Genomic DNA, 21,773 nt, shown 5'->3' on the forward strand with positions numbered 1-21,773 from the left:
GTTTTTAAGAGTGGAGAGAAGCAAAGCTAAGTTCCAGTATAAAGTACTACCCTTCATTCTTGAACAGCAAATCAAATTCACTAAGGATCAGGAGCTGCATAGAAAAAAAAAAGAAGCTAAACAAAATTTGATGCTAGACAGCAGCACCTAAGGAGCCAAATGCATTTCCAAAAGTGGTTTCAACAGTAACCTAATAAGTAATCTTGATAGCCCTCAGGATTTTGTACTGCACTGACAGAGGCGACTGCAGAAAGAAAAGAGCTGACTGTTTGTCTAAGCATTAGACAAACCCATAAAAAAAAATCCAGCCCATAAAAAATGCCTTAATTTTATAATGCATTGATAATTCTTTACAAGAAAACACACTAACGGAGTCCCAAGGTAACAAAGGGAAAAATTCAAATTAAAAAAAAAAAGCCACAAACAACAGAAAACAGCAATTAAACCAGTAAAGGTAACAGTACCTGAGACAGTGCAGAATTCCAGTTCATCAAACCCTTAGTCATTTTAAATACAGGACTCCGTTCTGCTATTACATCCATTGTCTTCTTCCCAATGAATTCTAAGGCATCTAAACCCCCGCTAATAATGTCCTTTCCCTAGATAGCAACATCAATGTCAGTACTACAATACTGGGAAAATACATTTGCATGTATTGTGGGGGGTTTGTGGCAGTCCAGGGACTTAAAACTCAGGGCCTAGGTGATGTCTATGAGCTTTTTTCCTCAAGGATAGTACTCTACCACTTGTGCAACAACTCCACTTCCTGCTTTGTTTGCTGGTTCACTAGAGAGAAGAGTCTTGCAGATTTTCCTGCTTGGGCTGTCTTTGAACCACAACCCCAGATCTCAACTTCCAGAAGAGCTAGGTTTACAAGCATGAACCACCAGTGCCCAACCATTTATGTTTCAATTCATTAAGAGTGACTTACAATACTAAGTACTGGGAAGAATGTGGAACAGCAAGGGAAATAATTACACACTGCATGTGGAAACATAGTAGATTCTCCTCTTTGGAAAACTGCTGGCCAGTATCTACTATGCTACATATGTACAGTGGTTCATCAGAAGACAGCTTAATGGTACAGTGCTTGCCTAGCATGCATGAATCCCTGAGAACAATTCCTCAGTACAACAGGAAATAGCACTGTGACTCAAGTGGTAGAGTGATAGCCTTGAGCAAAAGAAGCTCAGTGACAGTGCCTGGGCCCTGAGTTCAAGCCCCAGTATTGGCCAAAAAAAGACATAAACAAAAATATTCAGAGCAGCAGTATTTGTGATAGCTATAACATGGAAACTATTTTAGTGCTTAACAACTGTGGGATCAATAAAATATGACATAGTGACAAAATGGAATACCACATCCAAAATACAACATGGTCAAATGATACAAAAATGTTGTGGAAGAAGCTAGATACAAAATGTACTATAAGTATGTAAAGTATAAAAGCAAACAAAATTATTCTAAGATAAATGTCAGGACTATAGTTATCTTCCTAGAAGGGGCATACTATCTCTTAAAGATTCTGAACAAGTTCACATTATGAAAATTCACTGTTTTAATTTTCAGTATGAAAATTAAGAAAAAAATATAAAGCATAAAGCTAAAGTATAACTAAATATTGTAGTGCATGCCTATAATGCCAATACTCCAGATACTAAGGTATGAGTATTGTGAGTCTGAGGCGAGCCTAAGCTACATTCATATCCATTCATGGATGCTCAGGCTACACAGTGAAAAGAATAAAAAGAGAATCCAAACACACAGTGTATGCCTGTAATCACAGCTCCTTACAAAGTAGAGGCAGAATTGTAGTCCAAAGCCAGCACAAGCAAAACCGATGATCAAATCCAAAAACAAACTATCTATTTCTGCTTTCTAGTTGCCATGGTATGATTGATTCTGCTTTGCCATGCCCTCCCTGACATTTGGAAATGACATCTCTGAGAACATAGATCAAAATAAGTAACTACTCCCTCTAGATAGATAGATAGATAGATAGATAGATAGATAGATAGATAGATAGATAGATAGATAGATAGATAGATAGATAGATAGATAGATAGATAGATAGATAGATAGATAGATAGATAGATAGATAGATAGATAGATAGATAGATAGATAGATTAGATCGATAGATAGATAGATAGATAGATAGATAGATAGATAGATAGATAGATAGATAGATAGATAGATAGATAGATAGATAGATAGATAGATAGATAGATTAGATCGATAGATAGACACATAGATAGGTAGATAGATAGAGGCATGCAGAAGAAAGGATTAAGGATGTGGCTGAAGTGGTACTTCATATTGCCAAAAGAAAAAAAGAAAGGTTAAAATAGCCAGGCAATGGTGGTCCACTGACTTGTGCCTGCAATATTAGCTTCTCAGCTACTCTGAAGACTGAGAGCTGAAGATCACATTCAAAGCCACCCAGGCAGGAAAGTCCATGAGATTCTTATTTCCAAATTACTTCTCAAAAAAATTAGGAAATAGTGCTGCTAGCCTTAAGTACAGAAAGGGTCAGGGACAACACTCAAGTCCTGAATTCAAGCCCCAGGACTGGCAAAAGAAAAAAAAAGTATTGATCTGCACATAGTAAACATTTTTCTAAACAAGGGGAAACTATAGTCAGAAACAGATCAATGGATGGCAAATGCTGTAAACAGACAGAAAGGTGTGGCTACAAACTGGCATGAAGGAACTCCCTCAGATAATGAAAATATTCTTATATCTCAGTGAGCCATACAAATACAGAAAATATTCTGTATCTGTGCATCACAATATACTGTGATTATACAGTATAAACATAACCATTATTTCTCAACACAAAGTCATATTGCAGAAAAAAGTTTTACTGTATGAAAATTATAGCTCAACTTTGTCCTAAAAGACTATGCTGATTCTTAGTATGGGAATCAATATACATTACAAAGATGAGTATGTTTCAAGAATAATTAGTTCTGTTTGCCTTTAAAAATCTTATACTAGATCAACTAGTACACCAAGTAATTTAACTATATTATATCAAACACTCTATTATGGAGAGAACTTTTGCTTTCAAGTTCTACACTTGCCTTCCTATACAGCAACTAGAAAACCAGACAAAATAGAAGAAAGAACTATTTTTAGATACTACACAAAAGACAAAAAAAAAAACCACTTTGGTCCAGGAGAAAAGAGAAACAAAGTCAGCCCCACAGCTGGGCTTTCTGCCTAGAGAAAAGTTCCAAACCCCAACACACAGAGGAGAACCTACAGACAACAGAACACTCACAGGCAATGTAAGTCAGGGATAAAGTCTGGCATCAAGGAAGGCTGAAGCAGCTACTACTTTAAAGTCAAAAAACTTCAGAGGATGCAGCTATATAAGTAAAATGTTCCAAGAATCTACAGATGTGTTGATTTGTCTTTATCTGAGTAATGCACTGTTCAAACACTAGGTAACATCACACAGTTGGGAGAAGAAGTAGCATAAGTAGTAAGCAACACAATCCCCATAGCTCAAGCTATGCTGAAACATCTGGTTTTTTAAACAACCAAAGTGAACAGATTTCACTGAAAACCTGAGGAATAAGAGTGAATGCAGAGGAATCAGGGCGCAGCAGTAAAGATAAACTAGTCCTTAAGACTGAAGGCTAAAACACATACAATAGAAGAAACAAAGCTTCTTCAACTACTGGTGTTGGGAAAAGTGGGCGGCCACATGCAGAAGACTAAAAGTGGACCCCAGCCTACCACCATGCACCAACATCAACTCAAAATGGATTAAAGATCTTAACATTAAACCTGAATCTCTGAAACTACTGCAGGACAGAGTAGGAGAGACACTTGAACTTATAGGCACAGGAAGAAACTTCCTGAACAGAGTCCCAGAGTCACAACAAATTGGGAGAGTGACTCGACAAATGGAACTACATTCAAATAAAAAGCTTCTGCACAGCTAAAGCTATCGCAACCAAGCTAAAAAGACAACCAACTAATTGGGAAAACTATTTACCAGCAATATATCAAACAAGGGGTTAATATCAAGTATATACAGGGAACTCAAGAAACTAATCCCAGGGGAAGGGGAAAAACAAGTCGTTTAAATGAGGATACAGGTGGGCCCATTGCAACAATGAGAAGTACAACTTGTTATGTAAAAATGAACTTTACAACTTTGGGGGTGGCGGGGAGGATTAGGTGAGGGGGCCAGAGGGAGGATGGAAAGGGATGGGAAGGGGAAACAAAGGAGAAGGCTACAATGCTTGATAAGAAATGTACTCATTATCTTGCCCATGTAATTGTAACCCCTCTGTACAGTATTTTCACAATAAAAAATAAATTAACAAAAAGAAACTAATCCCTCCCAAACCTAACAAACCAATTACTAAATGGGCAAGTGAACTAAAGAGAGACTTCTCAGATGAAGAGATAAAAATGGCAAAGAAACACATGAGGGAATGTTCACCGTCCCTGGTTGTGAAGGAAATGCAAATAATGACAACCCTGAGATACCACCTTACCCCAGTCAGAATGTCCCACATCCACAAGTCAGGCAATGACAAATGCTAGAGGCGATGCGGAGAAAGAGGAACCCTATTACACTGCTAGTGGGAATGTACACTTATGCAACCACTTTGGAAAGCAATCTGGAGGGTCCTCAGAAAGCTAAATATTGACCTCCATTATGACCCAGTCATACCACTTCTAGGCATCTATCCTGAACAACAGGAACCAGTATAAAAGACAGATGCACCTCCAGTTTATTGCAGCACTGTTCACAATAGCTAGGATATGGAAACAACTCAGATGTCCCACCACAGATGAATGGATCCAAAAATTGTGGTATCTATACACAATGGAATATTATGTAGCCATTAGAAATGACAAACTAATGACATTTGCAGGGAAATGGATGGAGCTAGAAGAAAGCATGTTGAGTGAGGTAAGCCTAAAGCAAAGAGACAAAAATGGTATATGGTCTCCCTGATAAGCGGATGTTAAATCCAAAATGTTAGGTGATACAACAAAATTAACAAGACTTAAGAAACAAAGAACTTCATCTGGTCAAACCACTACTAAATAACTCCATGCTGCTGATCACATGTATGGTATATATGTGTACACCAGAGGGGAACCAGGAAGATGACACAGAACTAGAGGGAATCAGGGGAAAACATACAACAGCAGGACCCATCATCTGCACAGGACATTGACCAAAATGAACTAAGCAACTTAATGACAGCTATGGGAGGGAGGGAACAAATGGGAAAGAGGGAACAGCTGATGCTATGCAAAACAAAAGAAATGTACATACCACCCAATGTCGAAGAAATAACTGTATCACAAAGTTCATAGAACTCATAAATGTTATAGACCATAATAGACAATTTGCTCCAGGAAAGTTAGAATGTGTTTGTGACTTTAACAGCATCACTATCCCACAATACTGTGAAATTCGGGAAATTATGTAATCAATCACAATAAAAAAATAAAAAATTAAAAAAAGATTGAAGGCCACACTAGACTCCCTCTAAACAAGCCTAACAGAGAAGGAAATGGTGACACTGTCCAAAAAGAAATGTACTCATAGCAAGGCACCAGTGGCTCACACCTGTAATCCTAGCTACTCAGGAAGCTGAGATCCGAGGATTGTGCTTCAATGCCAGTCTGTGAGACTCTTATCTCCAATAAACCATCAGAAAACTAGAAGTGGCATTGTGGCTCAAGTAGTAGAGCACTAACTAGCCTTGAGCTCTAGAGGTGAGAGGCAGCGCCCAGGCCCAGAGTTCATGTCCATGACTGATAAAAAAGAAATGTATTCTTTACCCAACTTCTATAACTGTAACCAGTATCTTTTAATAACAGTTAAAAAGTTTTTAAGTATCAATCTGAATTGGGAAAGCAGGACAGGGTGACTGTTGACTCATGCCTATGGTCCTAGCTACTCTGGGCTGAGATCTAAAGATCACAATGGAAAGCCACCAGGGCAGAAGAGTCTGTGAGACTTTCATCTCCATTTATTTATCCCGCAAAAACCAGAGGCAGGGTTCAAATGCCAGCTGTGGAGGAGGGAGACAAGGTAGACTGTGAAGACAGAATTCAAGCTCCAGTGCCAGAACATACACATTAAAAAAGAAAGAGGCCGGGCACTGGTAGCTCACAACCATAATCCTAGCTACTCAGCCTTGAGCAAAAAGGTCAGGAACAGCGCCCAGGCCCTGACTTCCAGCTCCAGGAACACTAAACACACACACACACACACACACACACACACACACACACACACACACACACACACACACAGAAAGCAGAAGACAACATCCTTAAAGGAACATGACAAAATTGCAAAAAAGATGACCAAGTGATTTCATTGGTATGTTTTATCTCAAACTTCTAAAAAAAACCCATCGCCAGTATACTTTCCTTCACAGTGAAATTAATGCTTAGAAATTTTAGAAAATGAGAAAGACGTTAGGATAAAAAAGCCACCCATTCTATTCTGGTACACTTAATATTCAACTAAAATCTAAGTCCATAAAACTTCCACTGAGTAGTGGGAGTTCTCTACTCATGAGACACAAGTAAACACAACCTAAATTCTGTTCTCCCTGCTAGTCTTCAAAGGTATAAAAAAGGTGTATTCTCCCTATCACCTTTCCTTAGATTTTCATATTCATGATCCATTAACTCTCTAACTTTTTAATACATTAATACTAGCCACTCTTGCCAGGGTTCTCCATAAGTTTTATTCCCCTTCTAAAATATGGCTGGCTCTGAATGACAAATATCCTTCAAGTCTTATAAAATCACTGCTGTTTACTATCCAAACATACTTCTAACTCCTGTTTTCCTTGCCCACTAAAAGCAATTCCTGACAAAAATTTCTGAAAATGCCAACACTTTAATCTTCCAACATCTCAAAGCATCAGAGTTAGACATTAAACCATTCTAGCTGCTGGGAGCATGAGGAGAAATGAAACTTCCTGTCTCTGTAACTCCTGAATTTGAGCTTATCTGTTTGAGAATACCATACCTGCACTCACAGCATGATCTGACAACAATTACAAAATTATAAAGAACCCAACAAATAAAAGTGAAGATACCAGGACCCTACATTCACCAAAATAACATGCAATACTCTATTTGTAGAGTTCTTCAGGGAGAAAAATAAATTCATTTTTAAACACATAGTGTGTTAGTCACAGACAAAGTAGACTCACTTATGCAAGCATCATTAAGGACAGTGCCTCATATATGGAGTAATTTGCCATGTCCGATGAAGTTATCTCTCCATTCTACTGACCCATGCACTATGGACCTGAAAGTAGGTCAATCCAGTTCTCTCTTAGGTATTCACAAGTAGTGATAGTGGAACCTATTAGTATCTGATAGGTGTATGCCAAGACGCAATATAACTCTGAAGATGGAGAAAGACAGGTAGAATAAATCTGCTTCTAGAAAAAAAATGATAGAGATGAGTAAAGAGTATTAAATGAGAAACAATAAGGGCTATGAGAGATGAAGAAAACAGACTGGTCTTCAAAACTTTTCCATATGGATTAGAAGTGCAGGTTTCCTTTTGATCATTACAAACTTTCAAGAATAAACCTTGGCACAGGCCAAATTTTTCTTAAAAGAGACCCAGAAACACAACAAAGCAAAGAAAGATTGGACAAATAGGATTGCATGAAATTGCAGAGCTTCTTGCATGGCAAAGGACATAGTTAGCAAGATCAATAGAAAGCCCACCGATTGGGAGAAGTACTTCACTAGCCATACAACAGATAAGGGTCTCATATCTAAAACATACCTGGAACTCAAAAAATCAAATCCTCCAACAACAAATCCTCAAAGAAACAACTGCCCAATAAATAAGTGGGCTAAAGACTTAAAGAGAAACTTCTCTGAAGAGGAAATAAGAATGGCCAATAGACACATGAAGAAATGCTCAACCACCGTAGCCATGAAAAAAAAAGGCAAATCAAAACAACATTGAGATACTACCTCACCCCAGTTAGAATGGCTAGAATAAAGAACTCTAATAACAACAGATGCTGGAGGGGATCCATGTGCAGAACCCTACTGCATTGTTAGTGGGAGTGTAAACTTGTTCAACCACTTTGGAAAGTAGTATAGAGGTTCCTCAAAAGACTACATAGAGCTCCCCTATGACCCAGCAATCCTATTTTTGGGCATATACTCAAATAATCACAAACAAGACCATCCTAAAGCTACCAGCACAACTATGTTTACTGCAGCATTATTTACCATAGCTAAGATATGGAACCAACTCAGACGCCCCTCAGTAGATCAAGAAAATGCAAAAAAAAAAAAAAAAAAAAAAAGAAAGAAAAAAGTCTAGAATGTACCTCAGCTCAATGGCAAAACACTTGCCTAGCTAGTGCAACATCCTGGGTTCAATTCCCAGTTATCAGAAAACAAAAGGCAGAAAAACAATCAAGCAAACAAAAAACAAAAGGCAAAAAATAGCCCTAAATGAACAAAAATACTTTTTGGTCGTGACAGATTTAAATTCACCTAGTCTTGGTTGCCAAACAAAGTGCTAAGCAATTCTTATATTCAACATATATAACAAGATAATTTTAATATGTAGCAGTCCTTGAAATTACTTCAGATGCAGAGTAGAGGGATATGAGCAGTTATAAGACACAGATCTCTAACTGGCAGCTGGATTCACAAGACAACACACCACACCTGTAGAATATCCCCATGTCCTTAGTATCAAAAATGCACAAGCTAGCTACTGAATCCAAAGTATCCTAGGACTTAATGTTTCCATATACAGACCTCCAGCATGTTTGACTTCGGCTGAAATCTCACTGGGACTAGGGATCCCAAGGGAAGTCTCTGCCTTTTCAATGATATTTGAAGTATCTTGTCCTAGAGAAAAATCAAAATGTGTTGCTCTTTATTACCAAACTAAACAACCTAAATTTCAAAAATGTAATATCAAAGTCCATGCATCTAAAATCATGATAGCTATAAGACAGTTTATTTTTAACAATTAGGGTTATTAGTCCTTGGAAATATCTCCTTAGTATAACATTTTTTATACAAAAACTCTGATACATCATCACTAAAGAACAGACATTTATAGCAATTCCTAGACTTCATTCTAATAAGAAAATGCTACCAATTCTACTTGCGATGTCTATCATCTATCTCATGATCACTTGTCTTCAACAATTAAATCCCTTGAACAAATGTAGAAGGAGATTTATTAACAAAGTCCCTTGTAACAATATAAACACACACAGTAATGAAATGACTGATGATCTTACACACAGTGGCTACTGTAGCTGAGCCTGAGGAGAGCAATGAGTTGCCCCAGCTGCTCCAATATCCCCATCTGGCCTGGGATATATCTTTGGAAAGTTTCCTACTGTCCCAGTAAATGAGCGGGGGAGGGAAGACACAAGAAAGTATGAAAAAGTATAATATACATAAGTTATCTAATTATTAGCCAAAGTATGGGGAACCAAATAATATTTGCTTAATGCACTGCTTGACTGACAGACACTTGCATGTTTTCATCATGTAGGCACCATGCAGCAAAGGTAATCACTGCTGATGGCATTTATAGAACTGAAAAACTATTATTTATGGTTGTAAAAACAAGTAAAGAAGTTCAATCCTAAATTAGCATTGAGCTTGAGTCTGTTAACCCCAACTTCTTTTTCCTTGTACCAGGGCCTCACACGTTTGTTTTGCTTGCTCATGACTGGCATTCTACCACTTGAGCCATACCTCTAGTGTAGCATTTTGCTGGAATTTAGTTGGAAATTGAATCTGCATTTCATCTGGACCTAAGCATCCTCAGGAGCTAGGATTACAGGTCTGAGGCAGGGGTACCAGGTTAACCCCAATATTTTTAAATCCCAATATTTTATAGAGATTCTAGCTGGGCACCAGAGGCTCACACCTGTTTTCCTAGCTACTCAGGAGGCTGAGTATCTGAGATCTGAAGATCAGAGTTCAAAGCCAGCCCAGGCAGGAAAGTCCATGAGACTCTTATCTCCAATAAACCATTAGAAAAACCGAAAGTGGTGCTGTGTTTCAAGTGGTAGAGTGCTCACCTTAAGCTGAAGAGCACAGGGACAGCGCCCAAGCCCAGAGCTCAAAGCCCCATGACCCACAAAAAAAAAAAAAAAAAAAAATAGAGATTCTAGTCAGTGGCTGTCTGTAATACCTGAAAAGGGAGAACTTCTGAAGTCTCAGGGTCCCTGGAAGACCCAACATCTGGTCTTTTCAACTGGGCACTACAGCTTCCATTAACTTTCTTGATTGGCATGTTGGTCAACAGATTCATTACTCTTCACAGACTCAGAATTCTCCACTGACTCCCAGTTTCCATCTTCAGTTATCACTGGAGACTCAAGGATCATCTTTATCAGAAAGCCCAAGGGAAAAACGTGATTGAGGTCAGCTTTTTTAGTATACATTATTTGTCTAAATCTTTTGACACTTTCACAGAGTCACAGGCAGAAACATTAGTAAATTAATACAGACAAGATCCCACAGATCTTCCCCCAGGTTCTCCTAGTAACAGCTTCCATAACTGAAGCATAATTCATTGTGGCAGAATCCACCAATCTTCAGATTTCAACAGATTTCAACTGAACCTTTTTCACTTCAAGAAATATAGATGAAATTACATAGCATGCCACTTGTTAAGAATTTTTTACACAGCATTTAAGTCCCTCCAGACCCACTTTTATTGTATTAAGACTTTTTTTTATTGTTTCTGAATAGTCCTTGGTATAAATGTACTTTGGGACTATCACAGAAATAAGATGATTCAGAAACCTTATGTATAGGTGTTTATGGGAACCAAAGCTTTCTCTTGAGCTACTCAGTTTAGTTTTAAATGTTACTGTTAGGCTGGACATGTGCCTTAGCAGTAGAAAGCTTGCCTAGCATGCATGAAGCCCTGAGTTTGATTCCTCAGTACCACATGCACGGAAACTGGCACTGTGGGTCAAGTGGTAGAGCGCTAGCCTTGAGCAAAAAAGCTCAAGGATAGTGCCATGGCACTGAGCTCAATCCACAGGACTGTCCCAAAACAAGGTATTGCTCTATTCTTTTCCCATGTAAACTATCACTTCATTTTCCAAGTGGCAATGTAAGAATAATCAAGTTCCCCTGAATTCTGATCAACCTTGTGTTGTCACTATTTTGATTGAACCATTCAGATAGGTGTGTACTGGTACCTCACTGAGCATTTTAAATTGCATTCCTCTAACGGTTGGGACCAACGCATCCTTTTATATGCTTATTTGCTGAGTATATATTCTTTAGTGAAACATTTATTTGTATCTTTTGGTCATTATCCAATCATTCTGGTTTGGCTTTTATCATTATGTACTACAGAGACTTGAGAACACTGTTTATTGGAGATTTAATTCCTCTACTATATGGCTTGCAAATATTTCATGCTACTTTATAGTTTATTTTTTTCCTGTCTTCCTAGAGTCTTTCCCTGAGCAAGTTTTTCATTGTGAGGAGGTTCATTATCTATTTCCCCTTTTACTGACTATCCTTTAAAATCTTTAGTAATCACTTCCTACTAAAACTCTTCCAGAGATTTAATCTATCAAAAAACATTTCTGTCAGAACAGTTTTTTAGGGTTTTGTTTCCTATTTGTAGTGGTGGCCCTAGGGAATAAAAGATGTCCCTAATCCTTTTGCTTTTGTTTTTTAGATAGGGTTTCCCAAATTTGTCTAGGCAAGCCTCAGACCATGAATTTCTTACCTCTGCCTCTCAAGTACCTGAGATTACAGGCATACACTACCATGCTTGCTATCTCTGAAACACTAACTTTTTGTTTGGTCTGCTCTTAAACCTTAATCCTCCTATCTCCTTCTCTGGAGTGTCTAGGATTATAAATATAAAACACTATTCTGGGCCTTTTGCTATTATTAAAAATATTCATCATAAATATACCAAAATTCTGTTAGTATTGGAACATTTGATGTGACAAAAGAGATGACGATTGACTTATATTTTATATTTACTTTTTTTTTTTTTTACAGTGCTAGCGATAGAACTTAGGACCCCACACATACCAGGGAAGAGCTCCACCATTTGGCTATATCCATTGAATTCCTAGTTTAACATTTTTTTGCCAGTCCTGGAACTGGAACTCAAGGCCTAGGCACTGTCCTGGAGCTTTTTTTGCTCAAGGCTCGCACTCTAACCCTTGAGAGACAGCCTCACTTCTGGATTTTTCTGTGTATGTGGTATTGAGGAACTGAACAATGGGCTTTCATGTATGGTAGGCAAGCACTATCACTAAACCACATTCCCTGCACCTCAGATCAACTTTTAAGCAGCAATTCAATTACCCAATCTAATTCCTTCCAGAAGAAGAGGAGAATCAAATAGCATGAGAGAATAAATGTATTTCCTCCCCTTTCCTTTACCCTCTTCTCTTGTGCTCTCTCTCTTTCTCTTTCACCCTCCTTCACCCATACACACAGGTATGTATAAACCTATTTTATAGAGAGATGGACTACATGTAGGAAAGAGCCATTATGTGTTTCAAACAGATTTTATAAACATATTAACAACTAAGGCAGAAAGACCAGCACACTACTATAATTAAGATACATACCAAAAATGCTAACAGAAAGGAAAAGACCCATTTGAATCAGGAGACATGATTCATACACAAAGAACCAAACACATGTCTAGAGCTTGGAGTGTCAAATCTAGCCTAGAGATGTTTTTAATTTATCTATAATAGTGCCTAAACTTTTAAATGAGTTCCATGTTTAAAAACCAGTCTTCATACAAAAGTGCAAGTGTCCAATTTCCCTTGAAAACTGAAAGATCTAGCAACAAAGGTTCTATAGTCACTGTTTAATGACTACTTCATGCCAAATAGCTACTGGTCCTTTTAGGCAATGCTCCTGCACCTCAAAATTGGCACTCGAATTCAATTCACTAATTTATGTTAACCTGATTAGCCCCATAGTTATCTGCAAATGCCTGCCATGAGACGTACATCAGACTGTGACAGGTGAAAATGCCAGAGAGAGTGTTCAAAGGTATAAAAACAATCCATGAGAAAGCTAAAAGGTATACATGATACTAGTTGCCTGGAGCCATTAAAATACCGGGGAGAAAAAGAATCACGAGGCATGAAATCAGAAGGCAACTTTAAGATACCTTGGAGTTAAGCTGTATGAATACGTGTGTGTGTGTGTGTGTGTGTGTGTGTGTGTATGTGTTGTATACTATGTGTAATGCATGCATTATATGTAATACATACAAAATATATCATTGTAGAAATGTAATTCATTTAACTTCATATGAGATTAGGACATACTCTGAAACAGGAAACAATGGTAATCTCTACACTTTGGTCATCACCATCTAAATTTGAATCTACATGAGTAAAAATCATTTAGAGGGGCTGGCAAGGTGGCTCAGAGGTACAGTACTTGCCTTGCATGCATGAGGCCCTGGGTTCAATTCCTCAGTACCACGTAAGCAGAAAAAGCCGGAAGTGGCACTGTGGTTCAAGTGGTAGAGTGCTAGCCCTACGCTGAAGACTTGAGGGACAGCACCCAAGCCCAGAGTTCAGGCCCCAGAACCGACCAAAAAAGAAAATAAAAGATCATCTAGAATGTGTTAGGATGGAAGACAAAGAGTTTATATTGTTTATACTGTTAGTATTATTAGTAGAAGGAATGTAGATACTCTACTCTCTGCAAACATAAATAAATAACAGGTAGATGAAAGTAAAATTGCATTATTTAATGGTTTCCTAAGTTTTCTGGGTATTTTATGATGAATTGGAAAAGAGAAATATGCCAGTAAATTAAAAAAAATAAGCCAAAGGGATTCATATTTTTAAGGAACCAAAATGCATATGCTTTGTGTCTCTCATTCCTACCATCAGGCTGCCTTTTCCCTCCTTTACCCTTCTCAGCAATCAAGGCTTACCAGCACCTTGCTCCTGCCAACCTCAACTTAGAGAGTACCTTGCACCCAGCCAGCACATAGCCACTGCAGATGCCTACAAAATGTGCTCCCAATGCCTGGGAAATACTTCCCCCTGTGGGGTGGGTCTGGCCAGGTATACTTCTGGGTCTGGGTTCTTCTTTGTTCTGAAGTGGCTGGGCTCTGGTTCATTGAGTTTGGGCACCAACCGGGTGGTTTAAAGTTTGGCTGACCATAGTCACTGGAGTGATGTCAGCTGGGAAAAGGAGACTGGGATTGTACATCTGCATTTGTGTTTTTGAAGATCTGACCCTCCAACAGGTACTGAGTGCTAAGTACCCTCCCAACTATCCCGAGGTCAGGGATTACCCAAGCCACTGACTTGGCAAGGCCCAAATGGGCAGAACAGGGCTGTCCAGGCCAGTAGCAAAGTGTTTGCAAGGACGTTTAGTTATATGAATTGGGCAGGAGAAGGTGAGGGAGGACTAACTAGCAAATGCAAAGGCCTTAACAAATTTTAGTAATCCAAGAAAAGAAAAAGAAAAAAATGCTGCAAAAAAACGGGTCAAGGGGATTGTAATGTGGCTTAGTGGTAGAGTGCTTGCCTGGCATGCATGAAGCCCTGGGTTTGATCCCTCAGTACCACATACACAGAAAAAGCCAGAAGTGATGCTGTGGCTCAGATGGTAGAGCACTAACCTTGAGCAAAAGAAGCACAGGGACAGTGCCCAGACACTGAGTTTAAGCCCTAGGACTGGCACAAAAAAATGAGGGGGAGGAGGTTTGCAAAAAGATAAATAAGAGGAGGCCTGGGACTTGAACACCATGGCTCGTCCAGCTTATGAGATGGGATAAAGTTGTTGTTCTCTCTCTCTCTCTCTCTCTCTCTCTCTCTCTCTCTCTCTCTCTCTCTCTCTCTCTCTCTCTCTCTCTCTCTCTCTCTCTCTCTGTGGTTAATTGGAGATGAATCTCAGATTTTCTAGCCCAAGCTCATCTCGAACTATGATCCCAAAACATTAGACTCCTGAGTAGCTAGGATTACAGGCATTAGCCACCTATGCCCAGCTCAGGATAGTTTTAACTCTTAATATGGAACTTAATGGGAAAAGGCAGTAGGTTTCTAAGCAGACGAGTAAGATGCTTTGATTTGTGGTTTTTAAGATGAGCCCCCCTTCCCTCATTAAAAAAGATGCATCTCATTATTTATCCTTCAGTAGTGTAAATGTGTGAAGTCTGGAGTTGTGGAGCTAGAAAGGTATAAGTTTATAAATATAAGGAAAATGGAACTTTTCGGAGGTAAAGAGATTGGATTTTTTTTTTTTTGGCAGTCTTGGGGCTTGAACTCTGGGCCTGGGCATTGTCCCTGAGCAAATCAGCTCAAGGCTAGCACTCTACCATTTGAGCTACAGCGCCACTTGCGGTTTTCTGGTGGTTTATTGGAGATAAGAGTTTCACTTTCACAGGTTTTCCTGCCAGGGCTGGCTTTGAACCCTGATTCTTGGATCTCAGCTTCTTGAGTAGCTAGGATTACAGGCGTGAGCCACCGGCACCTGGAGAGAATTGGATTATGTAAAAATCCAAACATGTGGCTGGGTATCAAACACAGTGGTTAGATGTCTTGCCTAGCATGTGCTAGGAGAGAAAGAGAGCAGAGAGAAAGAAGAAAAAAAGAACAAGGAAAAGAGAGACAGGAGAGAAAAAAAGAGAATCTATGTTTTCTACTGCTTCAGTGGTTTCAGTAGAGCCATCATTCTAAATAAACCTTCCCCAGAAATTTTGTTTACTTTTTTGTTTTTGTTTCTGTCCGGTAATGAAATTGAACCCAGGCTGGTTATTTAGAGATAAGTCTTCGATTTGTCTGCCTGGATTGGCTTCAAATCCGGATCCTCAGACTCAATTTCCTTAGGTAGTTATAATCGTAGGCTTGAGCCACTCTAGCTCTGGCCTCTTAACCTTCTGTTTTATCTAGTAGCTGCTAATTTCCTCTTACCTCATTTCTGGGGCTTGAACCCAGGGCCTGGGCATTGCTCTTGAGCTTTTTTGTTCTAGCCTAGGGCCTAGCCACTTGAACCACAGCTCCACTTCCAGATTCTTTTTGGTGTTTCACTGAAGATGAGTGTCACAGGTGAAAAGCTATTTAAAGAGAACTGTAAAACCAATGTAGTTAAACAATTGTGTCAGAACAGGAGCTCAAAGGATCATACTTTGAAGAAAAGGTGCTGGATTCATGGACAGAGACTACGACTTTCACCTTCCTTAGATTTAACATAGTAGCAGATACACAGAGACACTAAATAAATGCTGCTTGATACCAGTTCCATTTTGTGTTGCTTATATTAAACCTAACTCACTTTGTGAATGTCAGTTTGGAAGGAAACTATCTTGCAGAAAAGCTTATAGGCAAATCTCTAACATCAGGCTAGGTTCTCAAACAGAACTTGAGGATGAAGCACAGGCACTTCACAAGCTGGGCCATTTAGAGATGAGGCAGAAGATCTTGCTGGAATACCAACCTGGCCCATGTCCATCTCAAACCATCTGTTTCCTAAGCTGAACCTGCACAGAGATACCCTTTGAAGAAAATCTCTTTGCAATTGAACTATAGACTCAGATTATTTGCCAATTACCATGTAAGAAACAGTGGCCTCATCCTGAAAAATACTGACAAGGATCACCTTAAGTAGATGGCCAAAGATACACCCAGGCAATGAGACATCAGAAATTGATATGACATAACTGAGCTTTCTCATTCAGTTATAAAATTAGGCATAAACAAACAAATAAACCAAGATATGCCTAGCTGGGTTCCAGTGGCTCACCCATGGAATTCTAGCCAATAAAGAGGCTCAGATCTGATGATGTTGGTCCAAAGCCAGCCCAGAGAGAAAAGTCTGTGACATTCATATCTCCAGTGAACACCAGAAAACTAGAAGTGGGTGCTGTGGCTCCAAGTGGTAGAGTGATAGCCTAGAACTAGCTCAAGGAGAGCACCCAGGCCCTGAGTTCAAGCCCCAGGACCAGCCAAAAAAAAAAAAAAAAAAAAAACACCCACCCAAGTCACACTGGGAGGCTTCCCACAGGATCAGTAGCTGCCCTTTTCAAAAGTGTCAAGCTCATACTAAAGAAAAGACAGTGGAAATGTCACAGACTGGAGGAGGCAGAGGAGGTCTGACAGATCAAGGGAAAGCAGGATCCTGGATGGATCCTGAGTGGGAGAGCCAGTTCTGAGGCTTGAACTCAAGAACTGGGCACTGGCTCTTAGCTGTTTCGCTCAAGGCTGGCACTCTACCACTTGAGCCACCGCTTTACTTCAGGCTTTTTGATGGTTTGTTGGAGAGAAGAGACTCACAGACTTTCCTGCCCAAGCTAGCTTTGAAACTTAATCCTAAAATCTCAGCCTGCTGATGAGTTAGGATTACAAGCATGATCCAACAGCGCCAGCTATATTTTCTGTTTTATCGTGCAATAAAAATAAAAAGATTGTTTTCAAAATACATACTTGGGAGGGAACAAGCTCTGCTTGTACTGTTGACTCTAGCCGTTTTTGTCTTATGCTACAGCTGCAGGGCAGGCCACATGGGCAGGATGTAGTTCAGGCACAGGCTCAGCCTGCCTAGAACAAGGAGGTACAAATGAGGTGTACGTAGTTCTGACAATAGCTAGTGGTCTTGTTTGGCCTTCTAGTGTAGAGAGCAGAAGGAAATAAAATGAGGAAATAATAGTTGAGGGAACAGTATGTAATCTCATTATGCAATGACAAGATATTTGTTCTTAACCTGTCAAGCAAAAGAGAAAAGGTACATGTTTCTCATCAAGGATTGATACCACCTCAGTGGTCACTTCTCAGTCCTCTTTACAAACAAATCCTAATTTTGTCTCATCATCCATTCTGTTGGTTTCTGTGTTTACATGGGATGTCTGGTGCTGCAACAGCCAACTTGGGATGATGAACTTTAGCATGTGGAGAATATACCCAGTATGGTCAATTCAAAAGATGGTAGGAATATAAATATAAGAAGACAGGCTGGGTGCCAGTGGCTCAGGCCTGTAATCCTAGCTACTCAGGAGGCTGAGATCTGAGGATCATAGTTCAAAGCCAGCCCAGGAAGGAAAACCTGTGAAACTCTTATCTCCAATAAACCACCAGAAAATCAGAAGTGGCCCTGTGGCTAAAGTGGTAGAGTGCTAGCCTTGAGCCGAGTTGCTCAGGGAAAAAGCCCAGGCCCAGAGTTCAGTCCCCATGGCTGACAAAACAAAAGACAAAAAAAAGAAGACAGTACTGAGCCACTGAATTAATGAATTCTACTGTCTTCCTTGTGCTATGGTTATTATTTTTTTTCTTTTTTTTTCCAGGGCTGAGGACCGAACCCAGGGCCTTGCACACGCGCCAGGCGGGCACCCTTCCCCTGGGCTAAACCCCCAGCCCCACCGTGGTTATTATTATGTGAAATAATAAATCTTCCTGTCACTGAAATGAGTTGGGCCTTCTATAATTACACCTAAAAGCAACCAAAATTATGCTTGAGTCCTAAGGGAAAATAAAAGGCATCTAGAAGTAATACAAGAAGAAAAATATAGGTGAAAAATAAAAATAAAGGCTAAAATGCATTAGGTGCGTAGGGCTCTGAAAAATCTCCCAAGCCTGAAGAAACTCACCTGGAGTTTCAGAAGCCAGCTCCAATTTACATTTACCCATCTAAGTCTAGTTGCTATGAAGTTCTTATAGGCAGTGATCCCTGAGAAGAGGAAGAAAAATGAAAGGGAAATAAAATTGAACAACTGCCAGTGGAGAAACCAGCTGTACATGATCAATTTCTTTCCATGGAATCTCTATTTGTCTGAAGAGAATTTCTTCATCAGAACCCTGGCCCCAAGTCCGAGACAGGTATATGAGGAGGAGACAGGACAGGGCAGCCTAAGATGGACAGTGACTCATCTGGAATGGAAGAAAGAGCTAGCATGTGGCAGAGATTGAGCCCAAAGCTAAGCCTGACTCTGGATCCAGAACCTTCCCAATGCACTGTCATGCCAGAAATGAAAGCCAAGCTTCAAAGCCACCAAGAGCTGCTTCTAAGCCATTCTGAAAAGTGCCCACATTCACCCAGGTGTCTCACCAGAGACCCCAGGTATAGTCCAGCAGAGCACTCGAAAGCAGAAACCCAAGAAGCAAAGCAGGTGGCCTGCATCCAAATTCAAGAAATGTAACTCACTCAATTGTCACTGTGGCCAGGCCTGAGATTTCCAGTCAGTCCCCTACACTCTAGCCTGAGGACAGTACCTATTAGGATGAGACCATATAAGACATGGATGAAGGCCCTGTCTGACTGCCACTGCCATTAAGAACAGCATTATAGATGGGCCCATGGCGCATGCTTGTAATCCTAATCAGGATGCTGAGATCTGAGGACCATGCTTTGAAGCCAGCCTAGGCAGAAAAGTCAATGAGGCTCCTTTTCTCCAATAAAGCAACAAAAAAGCCAGAAGTGGAGCTGTGACTCAAGTAGCAGAGTGCTAACCTTAAACAAAAAGCTGAGGGACAATTCTAGGATGGTGGTGTGGGGAAAGACTAATACCCCAAGCCCCTTTAAGACAGGTACTCTCACTTATGCCCATTTCCTTCAGAGCATTGCATAGCCCTCACCTTACTGACTTGCCTCTCCCTGTTTCAACACAGGATATTCACTTGGCCAGTCTATCTTGCAGCATCCCGAACAAAGCAGCTTTTTCTCTGGGGTTTAACCAAGGAGCCAATACTGTCTGTGATTGGTTAACTGTGCACAGTCCAGAATCAAGGATACCTGGGGCCCACCTGGCTTGGCCATCTACTGTTGTAGCTTACAGCGTATTGTTCAACACTTCTGTTTTCTTATAATAGTTCTTGCTCATGGGTCCTAATGGTTACAATAAAATAACTAATAGGGTTACTTGTGTACACACACACACACACACACACACACACACACACACACACACACACACACACACACACACACACCACTGCAACAGTACTACAAGGGAAACAAGGCAACTCAACAGGGAGCTTCAGGACTCAAACATATACCACATCCTAAGTATTTCCTGTTTCTTCTTAAGTAATTATTAATATTATTCCTATTTTGGTGCCAATACTGGAGAGTGAACTCAGAGCTGGGACACTGAGCCCCACTCAACTGGGGACTGAACTATCCCTAAGTTTTTTTTTGTTTTTTGTTTTGGGTCCAGTCATGGGGTCTGAACTCTGGGCCTGAGCAATGTCCCTTAGCTCTTCAGATCAAGGCTAGCACTCTACCACTTGAGCCACAGCACCACTTCCGGCTTTTTTCTTTTTTTACTTATGTGATGCTGAGGAATGGAACCAGGGCCTCATGCATGCAAGACAAGCGCACTACCACTGAGCCACCTTCCTAGCCCCTCCTTAAGCTTTTTCTGCTCGAGGCTAGTGCTATACCATTTGAGCTATACCTCCAGTTCTGGCTTTTTGCAGGTTAACTGGAGATAAAGAACCTCACAGACTTTTCTTTTCAGGCTGGCTTCAAACCAGGACCCTCAGATCTCAGACTCCTGAATTGCTAGGATTACAGTTGTGAGCCACCCACACCTGGCTGAAATCTTTTTTTTTAACTTGAATGTTTTTTATAACTATTAGATATGGAGATTAGTAATCTCTGCTGCTCCCTTTTGTTCTTAGCTGTATTTTCTTTTTCTTAGCTCCTTCCTTAAATGATTCTTTATTTTTTATTTATTTATTTATTTTTATTTATTTATTTTTTGGTCAGGGGTCCTGAACTCTGGGCTTGGGCGCTATGCCTCAGCTCTTCAGCTCAAGGCAAGTGCTCTACTGCTTGAGTCACAGTGCCACTTCTGGTTTTCTAGTGGTTTATTGGAGATGTGAGTATCATGGACTTTCCTGCCCGGGCTGGCTTTGATCCACGATCCTCAGATCTCAGCCTCCTAAGTAGCTAGGATTACAGGTTTGAGCCACGGGCACCCAGCCTTAAACAATTCTTGTAGGAACTTCATTCATTAAGAATAGGGCCAAACTATGCAAGGCAGGATTGAACTGGAACAACTAGTTATGAGGAAAGAACTAGGCCTATTTACCCCCTAGCTGTTCCTTCTACTGTAATTACTAGTTTTGAAAAAGCAAAACACCTGGCCCCAAAACTAGGAACTGCCCGTTGCTTTAGGTCAAGAAATTGTTACAGGAGTACTTACGGTTTTAATTGTTTCAGGAATGTTTGTGACTTAGGAGCTTGCAAAATAAAATAACTGCGAAGTTCTTCTGTACACCACCTTGCTTGAATCTGCTCTAAAAGAATGCATTTTTTTAACCTTTATAAACCCTGAGCTATTTGAGTTTGGGACTGCTCATTCCCTAGATGAGTTAACCCTGGCTGATCAATTGAATAAACTATCTTTTAAGATACTGGTCAGCATCTGTGACTTTGTCCAGGGGGTGAGTCCACTTCATCTGGATGCCCCAGTGAGATCCTATTCTCGCCTGAACAGGACGACTCCTGTCATGACCTGACTCCTGTGTCAGGGGACTGGCCACATGGCCGCACTTAGTGGAAGGCCTTGAGAGACATTCCTCAGTCCCAGGTGCCCTTGCTCTGTGAAACCCATGAAATGAACTCTGGAGTTTGTTCTACCAGTAAATTTCTGCCTGTCATCATCATGTAAAAACATAAATGAGTTGTTTTAAACTCCCAAGAAAAGTCATCAAGTTTTGGTGTTAGCAAAAACTTGAAAATTAACTAAAGTTCTTCTTCAAAATAATGCAATAATCCTTTACATTTTTGAGAAGTC

The 21,773-nt window shown here is 40.0% G+C and overlaps 1 protein-coding gene across 3 annotated transcripts in view; it reads right to left on the reverse strand.

Annotated features, from left to right (window-relative positions):
- Positions 1-8,359: 8,359 nt before the first annotated feature.
- The window catches only part of LOC138814832 (endogenous retrovirus group K member 18 Env polyprotein-like), a 262,321-nt gene continuing 248,907 nt past the window's right edge, over positions 8,360-21,773 (reverse strand). For 2 of the 3 annotated variants that reach the window (XR_011368124.1, XR_011368123.1), the window contains 2 exons: positions 10,206-10,401; positions 8,360-8,896 (listed from right to left, as the gene is read on the reverse strand). The gene's annotated coding sequence lies outside the window, so the exon portion shown is untranslated. Of the gene's footprint in view, positions 8,897-10,205; positions 10,402-16,119; positions 17,645-18,620; positions 18,701-21,773 lie in introns of those variants that run through there. The other variant, XR_011368127.1, reaches the window with a different exon arrangement.

Source organism: Dipodomys merriami, unplaced genomic scaffold, assembly GCF_024711535.1.
Source record: "Dipodomys merriami isolate MVZ:Mamm:240054 unplaced genomic scaffold, mDipMer1.0.p SCAF_1069, whole genome shotgun sequence".
Classification (NCBI taxonomy): domain Eukaryota; kingdom Metazoa; phylum Chordata; class Mammalia; order Rodentia; family Heteromyidae; genus Dipodomys; species Dipodomys merriami.